The 15,857-nt window shown below is 42.5% G+C and overlaps 1 long non-coding RNA gene across 1 annotated transcript; it reads right to left on the reverse strand.

Annotated features, from left to right (window-relative positions):
- Positions 1 to 8,665: 8,665 nt before the first annotated feature.
- LOC139070669 (uncharacterized) lies at positions 8,666 to 15,335 on the reverse strand. The gene is made up of 3 exons (XR_011521157.1): positions 12,201 to 15,335; positions 9,025 to 9,092; positions 8,666 to 8,940 (listed from the first exon to the last, which is right to left on the reverse strand). It is a non-coding gene; the product is annotated as an uncharacterized lncRNA (long non-coding RNA).
- Between the last annotated feature and the right edge of the window lie 522 nt (positions 15,336 to 15,857).

The raw sequence follows: 15,857 nt of genomic DNA on the forward strand, positions 1-15,857 counted from the left end.
GTATCCCGGGGTTTTGTTCACGAGTGAGGGAAAGATGGAGCGTGAGATCGATAGGCGGATTGGTGCCGCGTCTGCAGTGATGCAGGTGTTGTACCGGTCTGTCATCATGAAGAGAGATCTGAGTCAGAAGGTGAAGCTCTCGATTTTTCGGTCGATCTATGTTCCTACCCTCACCTATGGTTACGAGCTTTGGGTAGTGATCGAAAGAACGAGATTGTGGATACAAGTGGCCTAAATGAGTTTTCTCCGCAGATTAGCAGAGCTCTCCCTTAGAGATAGGGTGAGAAGCTTGATCATCCGGGAGAGGCTCGAAGTAGATCCGCTGCTCCTCCACATTGACAGGAGCCAGTTGAGGTGGCTTGGTCAGGTTGCCTCCTGGATGCCCCCCGGTGAGGTTTTCCAGGCATGTCCAACTGGGAGGAGGCCTAAAGGAAGACCCAGGACACGCTGGAGAGACTATGTCTCTCACCTGGCCAGGGAACACCTAGAGATTCCCCCGGAAGAGCTCACCCAAGTGGCTGGGGAGAGGGAAGTCTGAGCCTCTCGACTTAGGTTGCTGTCCTAGTGACCTGACTTCGGATAAGCGGAAGAAAATGGATGGATGGATGGATGGATGGATGGATGGATGGATGGATGGATGGATGGAGGGACAGACGGACGGACGGACGGATGGACGGATGGATGGATGGAGGATTTGTAGTATTGCAACTTTTATATTTCATTGAACATTTTTGGCCATCGTAGCAACCTTCTTATGACCCTCAGACACTATCCGGCACCTCAGCGCAGCTTGACACAACTCTGCGTGGTTTTAAGGTGTACCTGCCACTAGGAGCAGGTATGAGTTTGCTAAACCAATTTTGCTGTGGTTGTAGGCGTGCCATGCCAGGCTCAAAATGTTACATCAGGTGATTATTGATCACTGATTAGCTATGTAGTGGAGTCTCCTGCAATTCTTTACTATCTTTTGTCTCACTGTCTTCAGCCATTTAAGTTTCTTCATTTCTGTGTCTGACAAAAAGTCACAAACTGAGCAGAACATCTCTCCCATGTACTACATTGTTGCTTTGTGTTGCATACAGATGCCTTGGGTTTAGGGCTGGGCGATATGACGATTTTAGACCGTTTTACGATCTACACATCTGACGGTCTGTCATTTTTGAGAGACCGTTTTATCACGATTCACAGCTCTGCTGTTGAATTTCTGCCTCTGAATGAAAAGGGAACTTACCTCAGGCGAATGACACGCCTTTGTTTGACCCTTAACCAATCAGAGTGAGTCATAGTAATATATTAGTGTCCCGCTTGTTTTCACGTGTGTGTGAACAGACATGGCTTCGCCGCGGCTGAGCGACAACGAGGTTTTCGTTCCGAAGAGGAACGCAGGGTTTCCTTAGCGCGTGGCGCTAACAACTTAGCGACGTGACATGTCTCGGAGAAAGCGTAAAAACACGTTGGACTCTTCTTCTGAAGCAGCAAAATAATACCGCTTCTTAAACAGAGCACGACGTCGCCTCGGCTCGTCCACCCTCTGCCGAGCCGGTGTCGGTACCGACTGAGCTCGGTCACTGGGTCGATGGAGCTGCCCCGTGACTGCCTGATGGAAAACCAGCGGGTTTCATCAGACTCGTAGTTTCTTGTTTTTGCTGTATTTTACCGCTCCCTCCTGTAGTCTTCCCCTATTAACATTTAAAATGATTCTGTAAACTCCGTGATCAATAGAAACAATCTCTGCCTCTGCCAGCTGCAGTAAATGTAGTTTCCAAATAATAAGAGGTGCATTAATCTGTGTATCTCCTTTGATCCGCATTAGTGATATTTTCAGCACCAGAACAGTGAAGCAAAGAAAGATTCCTGAGTTTGTTAGTAATTTTATTTATTAGGTGCATCTAATCTGTTCTATTTTTCTCTGAAATGAGATCAAATCAGTGCTTCTATGGGTTGTCTCCAATCTGCACTGGAAAATTTTACTTTATTTAGAGACTTGTTGCAGAAAATATTCAGAATGCGCAGTTATTTGCTACCACAAGCGATCTCTGGTCCAGCCGCACATCAGAGCCGTATTTGAGCTTAACTATCCACTACATGAGCAACTGGGAGCTACATAGTATTTTGAACAAGTTAATGTTTGCACAATACGTTTGCAATTGACATGTTTGCACAATACGTTTGCAATTGACATGTGCACTTTAAATATGTTTACGATTTTAATTTATGTTAAGTTACTTGAAAAACGAGAAAAACTGATTTTTGTAATTGTTTCTCTCAGGGCTTATCATCTCTGGTGTGAGTTTAAAATATAAGTGTGTTAGCACTGTGCTGATTATCCCTAATATGAATAAATGTTTATTTATTCAATGTTTCTCTTCTTTAATACGCAATTGAAGTTATGCTATTCATGGATAAAAAAATCGTGATAAAATCGAAATCGTGATAAAATATTGGAAAAATCGTGATATTCTATTTTTGCCATATCGCCCAGCCCTACTTGGGTTACTTGTTGACCTCTGGGGACCACTCGTCTAGGACGGTCCCAGCCACTAAAGTACTTTCTTAGTTTTTAATCAAAAATCACTCAAATCATGTAAAGTCAGGATGCGCTGAGTAGGCTTGAGTGGTAGAGTCCTTCAAAGGTCTCATCCATTGTCATACGTTGCAGATGATTTTCTTATCTATTTGCCTATAAGATGAAAAACAATTGTCTTTGGAGCATCTGTTGGCTTGTAAGAGCAAGCTCAGTGTATAGATGATCTGTAAAGTCCTTCAGCTTTAAATTAAAGTCAGTTCATATGGAAACATTATGTTGCAATTCCTTGTGTACGGGTTTAGATCAGTCCTGTCTGAATCATCTACAGGTGGTGCCACTCATCTTATAAAATATCCACACAAAAAAAAGAAAAGCACATAAAACACAAATAAACAATTGACTAAGATTTCATTAGTGTTTATGTTCTTATGGTTTAACCATAATCCTGATGCTTCCTCACATTTCATCCATAACAACAAGGTAGTTCTAGCTTCTAATCTGTGGAATAATCTAGCTCCTCATTTAAATTTCTCCGGCAGAGCCTCAGAAAGTGTATATTTTACATCATTATTTGATATCATCTTTTGTGGGAAAGTTTTATTTTTGTTTTTATTCATTTTAGATGTTTAGTTCAAACTTTATTGTAAATAAATATTGTTTTAGATACACACAGTTAATCTATGAAAAGTTCAGTCAAAATTCTATTATGAAAACATCATATATTATTAATAACATTTAAATTATGAAGGTGAGACACTTCATGGAGCTCTTGTCCAAGAGGCGGACACTCTGGGACCCCTGGGGACAGACGATGGGGGTCCATTGTCTTCCTTTGGCTGAGTCATGGCCAGACAGGATGCAGGCTGATGGTCAAACCAAACAACATTATCTGTGTGTATACACAACATATCTCCACTGGACCTTTGGCCCTGAACAGAAGAAAAATCCAAACATCCTCCAGAACTGTAAAAAGTCTGAAAAGGGGGGCTGAGCGAGGCTGCTGGAGTTTTTATTGTGTTTGTGGATTCTTCACAGAGGCTGGAAGCAGAGCAATTATAGGCTTGTTTCATCCAAAACATATGATTTTGCATTTCCTGAAGTGAAAAGCAGTAATATTGCAAGCATGCTTATTTTCTTTGCTTCAACACAATACGAGCAGAGAGCATTCTGGGAAAATATATTTACATAACCTTAGTTTGCAAACATTTAGATGGCAGAGCTTCAAGTTACAACATGAAATAATCATAAATAAAACCCGTTTTATTTATGATTATTTCGTGTTTTAACTTGAAGCTCTGAGTTCAGCCATCTGTAGTGCACTTTAACAGTGGATTTGTGTAAACTGAGCTTATGTGAGATTATTTTACAGTAACTGTTACTGTGTCACTCAATTTGAGTAAATTGAACTGGAGAAACAGGTTCTTTTTAAAGGAATGTTTGAACTTTCTGGATTAACTAGGCAGTTTTGGCTTGCTTTTAGCACCCCTAGTGTCCATTTGGTAGAACCAAAAGTGAAACCTTCCTCCTCGTTGTGCGTTCGTCTTTTTAACACCTTAATCTGACATCTGAAATGTCTCCTCAGCCTTCGTTAGTGTGTACAGGAGTGATTCATCACTAATTTCAACAAATCTGTTGTGTTCATGATCAAAACATGCTGGAAGCAGACTGCAGCTCAAGTCCAACAGACCAGACCAGCACTCTGAAATTGCAGATGTGGTATTCTGACCACAGAGGGCGGTGGGGGTCTGAGTGACATTTCCCTGAAAAGGGTCATTTTAGCACTGGCTCAAGAAAATAATTTAAAAATGTGAAAGAGTTGCAAAGTACGGCTTCAACTAAAACTTTCTGTGACGTTTAGCCTTCGCTCAGTTTACACTGAAATAACTCACAATGATCAAGTTTTATAATAATAATAATAATAATACATTTTATTTAAAAGCGCCTTTCAGAACACCCAAGGTCACTTGACAGAAAACACGTAATAAAATACAATAAAACAATAATAAAACCCAAACAAGAAAAAAATAAAATAAAATAAAAAACAGAGAGAAAGTTGTGGTTAGATGCGATTTTAGACTTTAAAACCAGATTAAAGCTTCTGGAGGAGAAACGCTGGTAATGACGTAGGAGATTTATTATGCAAAAGAAAAGTTAAATCATCAAAACAAAATAACTTTTAAAGGATGTTAAATCTAAAAGACATCTGGATGTTTTCATTCTATTGATCCGTGAGAGTAAAACATCCAGACTCACCGTTAAAAGATGCTGTTTCTCATCTTATTATGAACTTTTAGGGTTTTTAAACCAAATTGTTGGACTTAATTAGAACATTCATGAACAAACTGAGAGGAAACATTACTTTAAAGCTGCACAGGAACGGGAAACGAGGCAGCATATGAGTGTTTAGAGGGAACATTAAAATGAGGGTGAAGGACTGACGTGTGTCACCAACATGTCAGCTCTTGGACTCTCGGACCTCAGAATCTGCGTCACGTTGCAGAGCTCATCACTTACTGCAGCCAGAAGCTTTGCTGTCTGCTTCATGTTTCCACTCCTGTTTCCTAATCCCAACAACAACACAAAGGAGGTGATGCAGAAATGTGTGCAGAGCTTTAGCGCAATTACTGAGGATTTACAAATCAAACAGGAGCGTTTAAACTCAGCAGGCTGCACATCACGCCTCATTGTTTATGCACATTTTAGATTAAAGTGATGAAAGATTCAGGGGAGATCATTAATTGTCTTGTTGGCATCATAAACTGAATCCCTTAGATCCTGCAGGAGATTAAAACAAAATGATGGCTCTTCCAGTTTCTGCTTCATGTAGGAATAAAAATTCATGCTTTTCTGTGTTTATGAAACTTATTGAGGATTTTCTCAGATAATTGAGTAACATTCAAAAGCCACAAGAGCTGGAAATAGATGTTCTGTCAATTGAAAGTTTATGCTTGACTGTTTATTTTAAGAACAGTAGAAGACAGGAAAGCAGAACAGGTTTGCTGCGATGAAACGAGGAGTTAAAGCAACGTGGCAGAAAAAAGAAGCATTTCCATAAACCAAAGAACAACAGAAGTAGATGACCTAAAGCAAGAGGAGAGGACGGAGGTGAGATTACCTAGAAAAGAGATCATGTAAAAGAAGTTAATTTACATCTAACTAAGGACCAGTGAGACATCAGATTCCATAGTGAATATGAAATCAATCTTACGGACCGTTGGGTTATTTAACCAGAAGATTGGGACTTTTTATTGCAGGGATTATGTAACACTTTGTATTAACTGAGAGACAAGAGAAGAGAGAGAGTCCTTTAAAACGTTTAAGAAGATTTATTTCTAAACAATTTAAACAACTTTAAACAAGACTAACTCTAAATGATGGATGGATCTGGTGTAATGAGACGTGAGATGAATGGTGTGTGTGTGAGTGAAGTTATTATCAGAACTCTCGTAACCGGAGAAGCAAGTCTGAATGATGTTGTGATGTTTTGCTTCCAGCTATGATCAGAGTTTGATCAGAGTTTCATAAACACATGAGACGCCATTTTGTCGCTCCACACATACCCTTGATGAGACCTCCGTACAGATCCAGACTGCCAGGTCCTCTGACCCCCCTTTCGGTACAGGAGTTGGTGAAACAGCGTCAGCAGTACGACAGACTAGTCTTTGGATTGTCTACAGGTAAAAAGCGACAGTTGGTTGACAGCGTCAGATGGACCCCTCCTTGGGTCAGTGAGTTCAGCTTTTATTCTGAAAGGAACTGTTGCTTGGTTGGTAAAATGCAACAGATTTTATCCAGCTTGTTGGTTCTTTGCTTAAAAAGGAAGTCCGGATGGCCGGTCTGATACTTCTCTTAGAATGCGGTGAACTGCGGTGAACTGAAGAGAACTCAGAGAACTGAACTAAGATGGCGTGGGGACTGGTTTTATTAATCTGGATGTTTTGATTTCTGGTCGAATCAAAGTTGGCAGATTTCTAAACACCACAGAGACTATGCCACGCTTCAGAAAGAAAGGTTCTGATTGGATCAGTAACAGCAATGTGTCATGCATTTACATTACATGTAGTAAGCATGTCTATTGCACTAGATTAAAGTCATATTACTTATTAAAGCTTACTAATCATAACATTGTTATTTCACATATCGGTCAACATTATATCATTGACTAACATTTTGTTTGATTAGCTTTATTAAAAATAGAGTTCTTTGATTTATTAAAAGGAAAGAGTCCTTTGTCTTCATTCTTCTCTTGAGCTGGAAAGAAAGCAGTTTAGAAGCAAATGCATGACCTTGAGGCAATCTCATGCAGATTAGTTCTGTGTCAGAGGCATCTGGGGAGAGAGGGTAAATAACCTTCGGTGGAATAGCACCTTCATCACGTTACAATCAAAATAAATAAAGTATCTTAAACTCAGAAGCAGACATGTTTTTTAGTTTTTAGTTATATTCAGATGAGAAATAAAAGAACTGTTATTAAGATTTAAAGGAAAGGATTTTAATCTTAGATCCAGTTTCTGTCATTTGGAGGAAGGGATCAAACCGACCAAAGCTTGGGTCCAAACTTCTGCTTGATAATAAAACAAAAACAACCAGGAGAGAATTATTTATTTGAAGAATAAAGAAAATGTAAATAAAGCATTGATTTGAAGAAAGTTGTAAATACATTTGTTCTTACAACGAGTAACAAATGATAGTAAATTAGTATGCAAAGAAAGAAATCCCAGTCGGAGCAAAGATAGCAGGAATCCTTGGGATGATCATAAGTAAGAGACTGTTTTAGTTTAGGAAGATTAAGAAATGGGGAAATAACTGAATAGTTAAAGACATTTAACATATGTGGAATAATCATCAACCACTTTAGCGCCAAACACAGCTCAGTGGGATCGAGTGTGGAATGATCTCAGCAGCAGATTTAGGAATGGGTGATGGGGGGGGGGAGACATCTCATCTGGATGAGCGCTCAAAATAAACAAATGAATAAATATGTGGTAGGCAAACTAATTACTTTGGAAAACCAGTGAATGATACCTGGCATGAGTCTGTATAGTATTTCAGATGATGGGAAAGATACATATTTGCTGAAAACCTTAAATGGAACCTGACCAGACTTATAGCTGGAATGGAGGAAGAAATTGTAGAAGCCCATTTCTGCCACTCTGATTTTAAAATGGTCTTGTTGCGGGAACGAGCTTCCATGGGGAAATAGATCAAATTCAGAGGATAAAACCAAACGTTTAAATGTAATCCACTCATTCAGCTGTGGCTTTGACCTGCAAGGTGTCATCTGAACGTATCTGAGCAACAGAGGCGGAATCTCCTCGAACAGACAACAGAAACAGGTCCAGGCAGCGGGAGAGGGAAGGAAACCTGCAGGGGAGGAAAAAGGGGAGAAGTTCATTACGGAGAGCATTGAAAACACGACCTACTGACTCTCATCAGATCCTGGTTTTCTCCTCTGAGATCATTAAGCTCCTTCTTGGATAAAAATAAAAACCTTCTAAGCTCAAACAGACCCATCATCACATGACCTGTGTGTCACTCAAACCAGGCTCTATTTGGATGCTGACTGGTCACCATGGTTACCAAAAGCTTTTAGTGACTTCAGCTGCTTGATGTTTGGACTCAAATCAATTTCCATCCATCTTGTTTTAATCTGGTTATCTAGGTCACAGGGGTGGCAGGCCCAGCAACCTCCACCAGCTCCTGCAGTGGGATCCAGAAGTTTTCCCCACCCCGCCTGGAGCTATTAGCGTGTTCCGGATCAACCAGGGTCTCCTGCTTGCAGGACATGAAACATCTCAGCTGGCTGGATCTGTAGGAGCAGCGGCTCTTCTCCGTTTCTTTCCCAGAGGGTTACTGAGGTCCGGCCAGGTGTTTGTGCCCTGACCCTAACCCAGCTGATAGCCGGGTTTACATGAGCCCATCCACCTGCTGACCCAACACCTGCAGGAGTAATACGAGGGGTTCAGAGGAGGGTGGATCAGGAAGCAGACCAGGACAGAAGCTTTAGTGGTCCATGGAACATCAGATCATCTCCATAACACAAACTGAGTTACGGACTCTACATGTGCAATCATCTAATGTGATTCATGACACACTGAGACCCCCCCCCCCCACCCCCACCCCCCACCGACCCATTTCCTGTTTTAACTCCACATAAAAACCCTAATTATCCAAACCAACAGCACTCTCCTATAGGAGCCAACTCAGACATTAAGCTGTATTCAACATCCAATTAGCCCAGCCTGGCTGTCACATTCTCCACCCCATGGAGCTTCAGCGGTGGAGCTCTGCAGCTGCTGGAACTCTGGGGCGGAGCCAGGATGTGGCAATTGGCAGCATTCAGGAAGGCTGGCTCTGCTTCCTCAGACAACAGGTGTGACTGTTCAGAGCCCGTTCGACCTCCGGCATGGTTTCTAGGATAATGGATGAAATTATTACCCGCTGTAGAAATACAGCTTCGTTTCAAATGGTGTGAAAACAACAACTTCTGGACTCACAACGATGGCCGCTACCCTCTTCTCCAGCTGCTCCGCCCAGGATGTGTCAGCATCCTGACTCTAATCTCCTGAAATAAATGTAACGACAACTTCAATCACACTTTATATTCTCATTAGGCATCAACATCATAGGCGAAGGAGACTAATGAAATTACGTTCATCTATCAAACCACCATTTTCAGCAGTTATCGCAGCAGGGTGGCTTCCACCGACTGTCGACGCAATCAGCCTGATTGCTGTAAACTTATAAACGTTACATTTGATGCTAGATAGTAATAAAATAACATTTGAAAGGAAACAGAGGAGTTCAAAACAAACAGAAATTAGGCTTGGCATATAAACTCTATTTTAAATTCCCTTCTGTTAAACTTAGAGCTTAGTGTGTCGATTCAAGGATTAATGTTTAAAATTTGTTAATGAAGTGTCTCTGTTCCAGCTTTAGACAGGAAGTAGGTCCAGGACTCTCAGATGACAGCAGGAGAAGCTTTGTGGTGTGCAGGTGGGTGGGGCTACAGGTAAATAAACCTGTGGCAATAACGTAGAAATGTCACAAATGAATGAGTATACTGACAACTTGGATTTCAAGGGCTGGATGCTTTTGTAAAGCTTAACCATTTAACCAATCTGACAGCCCCTAACCCAACTGACCATTAGTGTTTGTGTCCTCCTGACGATGATCACGTTAATCCTGCATGATAGAGCAACATCCGATGTAAGATGGACTAATTTAAGGATAACCTCTAACACACATCCGTGCGGGATTCCCTAAGGGAGAGAGTCTGTGAAGGCCGGACAGAAAATGTTACTGGGGAGGAACTGAAGGACAAGGAGAGCTGAGAGAAAACGACTCTCAGGTATAGAATTCAACTGGGTCATGACAAAGAGGAAACCATGAACATCAAAAGTGAAATCAGGTATGGTTTTGCTTCAGATGCAGACACTGAAGGTTCAATTTGAACAATTTAATAAAAAAATAACAGGTGTGCAGAACGAAGGTGCAGTTTTTCCTTTAAACGCTACATTTTAATAAAAAAGATTATCAAATCAATTACTTTGATAGGCACGACACTGGGTTTATGTTTACATCTACCAGCCAGTAGAGGGCATCATTGCAGGTTGACAAACATCTGCTCCGCACAGTGAGGCTGGAACTGTGGAAAATGGCGTTCTCGCCAAGTCAAGCAGCTGCTTGTGAGGTCAGAGGAGGCCATTATCCTTCTCAGAAGAGGAGCGACCATAAAAGATCTAAAACTAGAGTGAGTTTGGGTGAAGTTCTGTTGTTCCATCTACTACCTCCACACACTAGATGTCACTTTGGTGATTGTGTTCCAAATTCAACCTTAAATCCAGGCAAAGATGATAAAAATGTATGCTAAAGATGTCAAGTTTTGTTAATTTAAGCTTAATTTTAGCCTGTTTTCTAAAAATACTTTTCACTACTTACATTAAAAAAAGCCAGGAGATTTATGCCTGAAGCTGGAGCAAAAACAAATGCTCCATGGAACAGCAGGACCCCTGGGCGACGCCCCCCGATGGTGATGGTTCAATGGAAAGACTCAACAGATGTCTAAAAAAGCACCTCTGTGTGTGTGTGTGTGTGTGTGTGTGTGTGTGTGTGTGTGTGTGTGTGTGTGTGTGTGTGTGTGTGCGCGCGCGTGCGTGCATGCGTGCGTGTGTGTGTGTGTGTGTGTGTGTGTGCGCACGCGAGTGTGTGTGTGTGTGTGTGTGTGTGTGTGTGTGTGTGTGTGTGTGTGTGTGTGTGTGTGTGTGTGTGTGTGTGTGTGTGTGATTGTGTGTATGCGCGTGCATGCGTGTGAGTGTGTGTGCTTGTGTGTGTGTGTGTATGTGTGTGTGTATACGCGTGCTTGTGTGTGCGTGTGTGTGCGTGCGTGCATGTGTGTGTGTGTATGAGTGTGGAATTGTGTGTATGCGTGTGTGTGTGCACATGTGCGTGTGTGTGTGTGTGTGTGTGTGTGTGTGTGTGTGTGTGTGTGTGTGTGTGTGTGTGTGTGTGTGTGTGTCTGTGTGTGTGTGTGTGTGTGTGTGTGTGTGTGCGTGTGTGTGTGTGTGCGTGTGTGTGTGTGTGTGTGTGTGTGTGTGTGTGTGTGTGTGTGTGTGTGTGCGTGTGTGTGTGTGTGTGTGTGTGTGTGTGTGTGTGTGTGTGTGTGTGTGTGAGTGTAGATCTGAAAGGTCAACACAACCCATTCTGTGTGTTTATCACATTGCGTTCATTCCAGACTGTGTTTGCAGCGTTTTATGACCTTTATAAGGATGCTAAATGAAACACTGACAGACTCTCACTGGCATTTTGATTGCAGGTTATCATGACACAGATACACACACACACACACACACATTAGGCATTTTAAAAGTGGTGCATGAGAAGGAACATCAGGCCAAACTGAGTACATCTTTTCTTGTTGCAATAAGATCTTGATTTATTGAAGTTCAGGTATGTTTTTTATCTCTTTAGTAACAGCTGCTTCCTGTGTGCTATAAATAAAATGTTACATACTGTCCAGCTTTTGTAGAATACAAGTGATTTTAACAGCTGAGCAGCTCCAAAGGCTTTTGTTGCTCAAAACAATATAAAAGATGCTAAAAGATAAACATCACCAGCTCTTCAGGGCTGTTAGATCACAGTTACACTGAACATGACTCCAAACATCGTACGAAGACCATTTTCCTTTATAACAGCTGCAGTTGCCAGGCAACAGATGCCTAATGAGCCTTTCGTATATGGGCAGTAATTCTGGCAGGAAATGAAGTGACAGTTTGAGCTTTTCAGCCGAGCTGCAAAGTGGTGTTGTCCCAGACTCCTCAGGTTAAGAGCATGACCAAAAGATATGGCACATACAGTCATTTCATGCTCGTGTCATTTCATTTTGCTTTATGTCATCAGATACTTGTGTTACATGTGCAAAAGTTCCAACCAACTTTTCATTCTTCTCCATGTTTGCAGAGAGCAGCTGAGGGTTTGGAAAGAGAACACTCAATCACGACTAGTAACCCCTGCAGCAAGAGGTTCCGCTCGCACCAGTGTCCCTGCTGGACTGGTACCACCTGGACCAGGAACTCAACCTGGTTCTAGAAAGACCAATTCCAGCAGTGGACTTGCTCCACTGCATCAAGCATGAAGCAGTCAGGAAAGATGAGGCCAAATTAGAAACTCTGACCTTGCTTCTTTGTCTTTTAGATCATCCTCTGACAACTTTTGGAAGCAGCTTTACATCTGCAGAACAATATCTTCCACGGAGACATAGAGCTGGAGAACGTCCTCCTGGACACTGGAGCAGCTGATCCAAAGTCCGACATCGGAGTTAGCGGCTGGTTCTGATCCACTCTGAAGCCAGGCCATTAAGTCTCCTGGAGGGTGAACAATGACAGTTAATGGTCCATTTTGTTGCATGCTAGTAAATCAAAGTCTGTTTTCATTCTTTACTCTGATGTAGATAAAAACACTTTTTAAGTTTTCTGCTGATGACATCAAGTCCTGCTGGGAAGCAGCTCTGTTGCAGGCCTCCATTATGACGTCAGATCAGCGTAGAAATCTCCATTATGATTAAACAGAAACCACAAAGGAAAGTGAGCATGTACGCTGCATTGTTTTGGTGTGTGTGTGTGTGTGTGTGTGTGTGTGTGTGTGTGTGTGTGTGTGTGTGTGTGTGTGTGTGTGTGTGTGTGTGTGTGTGTGTGTGTGTGTGTGTGTGTGTGTGTGTGTGTGTGTGTGTGTGTGTGTGTCTCTGGGTTTAAACAGGAATGTGGAGCTGCAGGGAACTGTGCTTTTAGAACCAAACGCCTTTGAATCCCTCATTTTTGGTCAGCAGCAGGAAGCGACACCAGAAATACAAGGCAGAAGAGCCGCCAGCGGAAAACAGAAGCTCAGTTGAGAGGTTTAAAATAGATGTGACGTTTACAGCTGGGCTATGATGTCATTTTAATAATACTGCAGACATGCTTGAATATTGATTTTTTAAAAAGAGTCCTACTGGTGAAAAGTTTGAGTCATTCTTCACATGTAATAAAATCAAACCCATCTTCTCTTTCTGTTAGTCAGAATACTCAGGATTGGAACCTCGCTTGATGCCTTGGTCCCGCCCCGGTTACCTAGGAGATATGTCATCAGGAACCACCAAGGTATGTTTCAATGTGCTACTGAGGTGACTGTCCTCTGTTTGTCTGCCATTGGTTAAACATTTCCCCAAATACAGCGCAGTATTTTCAGAAAGATGGCGGATCAGGAGCCGGCAGCTACTTTGGGGGCAAATGTCAAGTTTTAATGTAAGTCAACAGGCATGTGATCATGTGTGATGATGGCGCCGCAGATGGCAGCCTCGGTACATTGCTCTCTTTTGTTTGTGTTGTTTTTGTCTATTTTCTTGGAAATCAGTGACGCAAAACGGATTACTTTCAGTAGAGAAGAACTACTGTGTATCAAGCAACAAATCACAGAGACGGATTTTCAAAAATCTGAGGACCCGGGAAGTTTATTGGAAGTTTTGATCGGAGGAACTGCTACTGTTTGTTGGAGAAGGAAACGCAGGAGGGGTAAACGAGCAGGGGCGCTGGTGAGACTCCGCCAGCGGGGATTTCGTATGCCTCTCCCAGCAATACACCTAGCAATACAAGCTACGTTCCTTGTGAAGGAAGAGGATGTCTGCAACATCTTTAGGAGGCAGAACGTACGGAAGGCACCAGGCCCAGATGGAGTAACTCCTTCCTGCCTCAGGACCCGTGCTGTCCAACTAGCACCTGTCTTCACAACAATATTCAACAGATCACTGGAGCTGTGTGAGGTTCCATCATGCTTCAAAAGCTCCACTATCATCCCAGTACCTAAGAAATCCTCCCCTACCGAATTGAATGACTACAGACCCGTGGCTTTGACATCAGTAGTCATGAGGTCCTTTGAGCGCTTGGTGCTGTCCCATCTTAAAAGCACCACAGGTCACCAGCTGGATCCCCTGCAGTTTGCATATAGGGCAAACAGGTCAGTGGATGATGCAGTTGACATGGGGCTGCACTTCATCCTGGAACATCTTGATCAACCAAGGACCTATGCAAGGATATTGTTTGTGGATTTTAGCTCTGCTTTTAACACCGTTATACTAGAAACCCTCACCACAAAGCTCTCTCAGCTCACTGTTTCCCCTGCTATGTGTCAGTGGATTTCCAGCTTCCTGACAAATAGGAGCCAGCATGTGCGGTTGAACAACGTTACATCTGGCACAAGGTTGATCAGCACTGGTGCACCACAGGGGTGCATCCTTTCTCCACTGCTCTTTTCATTGTACACCAATGACTGCACCTCTGAGGATACAGCTGTTAAAATCCTGAAATTTGGGGGGGGGTTGAGGGGGGTGTGGTCTATCACTGCCTCAGTGCCGTTCTCTCGGTCTGCCAGGTGACGCCTCTTTCAGAAGTGTTTTTCTAACAGGAAGTGTGGATGAAATACATCTCCACCCATTGACCCTCACTTTAAACTTCCGGGCTTCGCCATGATGTCAACGGGAGAGCGAACTTATTTTTCTTGTTCTTGTGCTTTTAGGGTAACTGCTAGCCCTGACATCAGCTACCTGCGCAGTAAACCCCTCACCGACCGCAGCTCCACCTTAGTGCCTCTCCTGGCCACAGGAGGGCTGTCCCATGTGAAGCTGCTCTACTTTCTGACTCAAGAACCACTAAAACCAGTGTTAAATCCTTAGTGTTGCTTTAAATGAGATTGGTACTAAAATAACTGAAACTTGGCTTAAACCCATACTGCAGACTAAAGGGCACATATTGGACTTCACTTTAAGTCTGTAAGCTGTGTAGCTTTGAGGACTGCTGAGCTTTTGGAGGCATTTATGGGATGTGGTTTGTGTGTAAAGCTATAAAACTATTTGGTTGTTGCAACATTTAATGGTTAAAAGTTAAATAAAAAGAAAACAAATAAACACATTTGTGACATATGACAGCGTTTTAATTATCTTGATGTCTCAATCAATAATGGCAGCATCATATTCACCACACTGGCATAAAACCCTTTTAACTCGGGCTCTGCAACAGTAGCCAGGTTAACCACCTGCATGAGGATTTGACTCAGAGCTGAAGGTTTGTGTAAAGGTGCTGAGTCACTCATGCATATTTATGTTCTTTTTGTTTTACTTTCCTACTGTTGCATCGTCTAACCTGCAGGCTCCACCAATGGTGAATAAACGTTTCCACACTCAGGATGTGTGTGAACACAGCTGAGAGATCCCTCTGACAAAGAAACAAGATGATCAGCTCTAACCGACGGGACAATGCTAAACGATTCATTCAAATAAGAGAGGGAGTCAGCATCCTTCAGTTCTGATAGATACATTTCATTTACTTCCTGGGATGGATGGATGGATGGATGGATGGGGGAAGGTGGGATGGAGGGAGGGAGGGAGGGAAGGAGGGATGGAGGGATGGATCCCAATAGCTAAAGCAAGCTTTAGCAAGACTTAGACTTAAGGGAAAAGAAAAATCACTGAACTCAATCACCCCTTCAAACACACACACACACACCACACACACACACGTACACAGACAAACACACACACACACACACACACACACACGTACACAGACAAACACACACACCACACACACACACACACGTACACAGACAAACACACACACACACACACGTACACAGACAAACACACACACACGTACACAGACAAACACACACACACATACACAGACAAACACACACACCACACGTACACAGACAAACACACACACACACGTACACACAGACACACACACTACAAAAACATGTTATTTGTGCCAAAGTGAGCTACTATATAACAAAACATGCACTC

The sequence above is a fragment of the Nothobranchius furzeri genome, chromosome 7, assembly GCF_043380555.1.
Source record: "Nothobranchius furzeri strain GRZ-AD chromosome 7, NfurGRZ-RIMD1, whole genome shotgun sequence".
Lineage (NCBI taxonomy): Eukaryota > Metazoa > Chordata > Actinopteri > Cyprinodontiformes > Nothobranchiidae > Nothobranchius > Nothobranchius furzeri.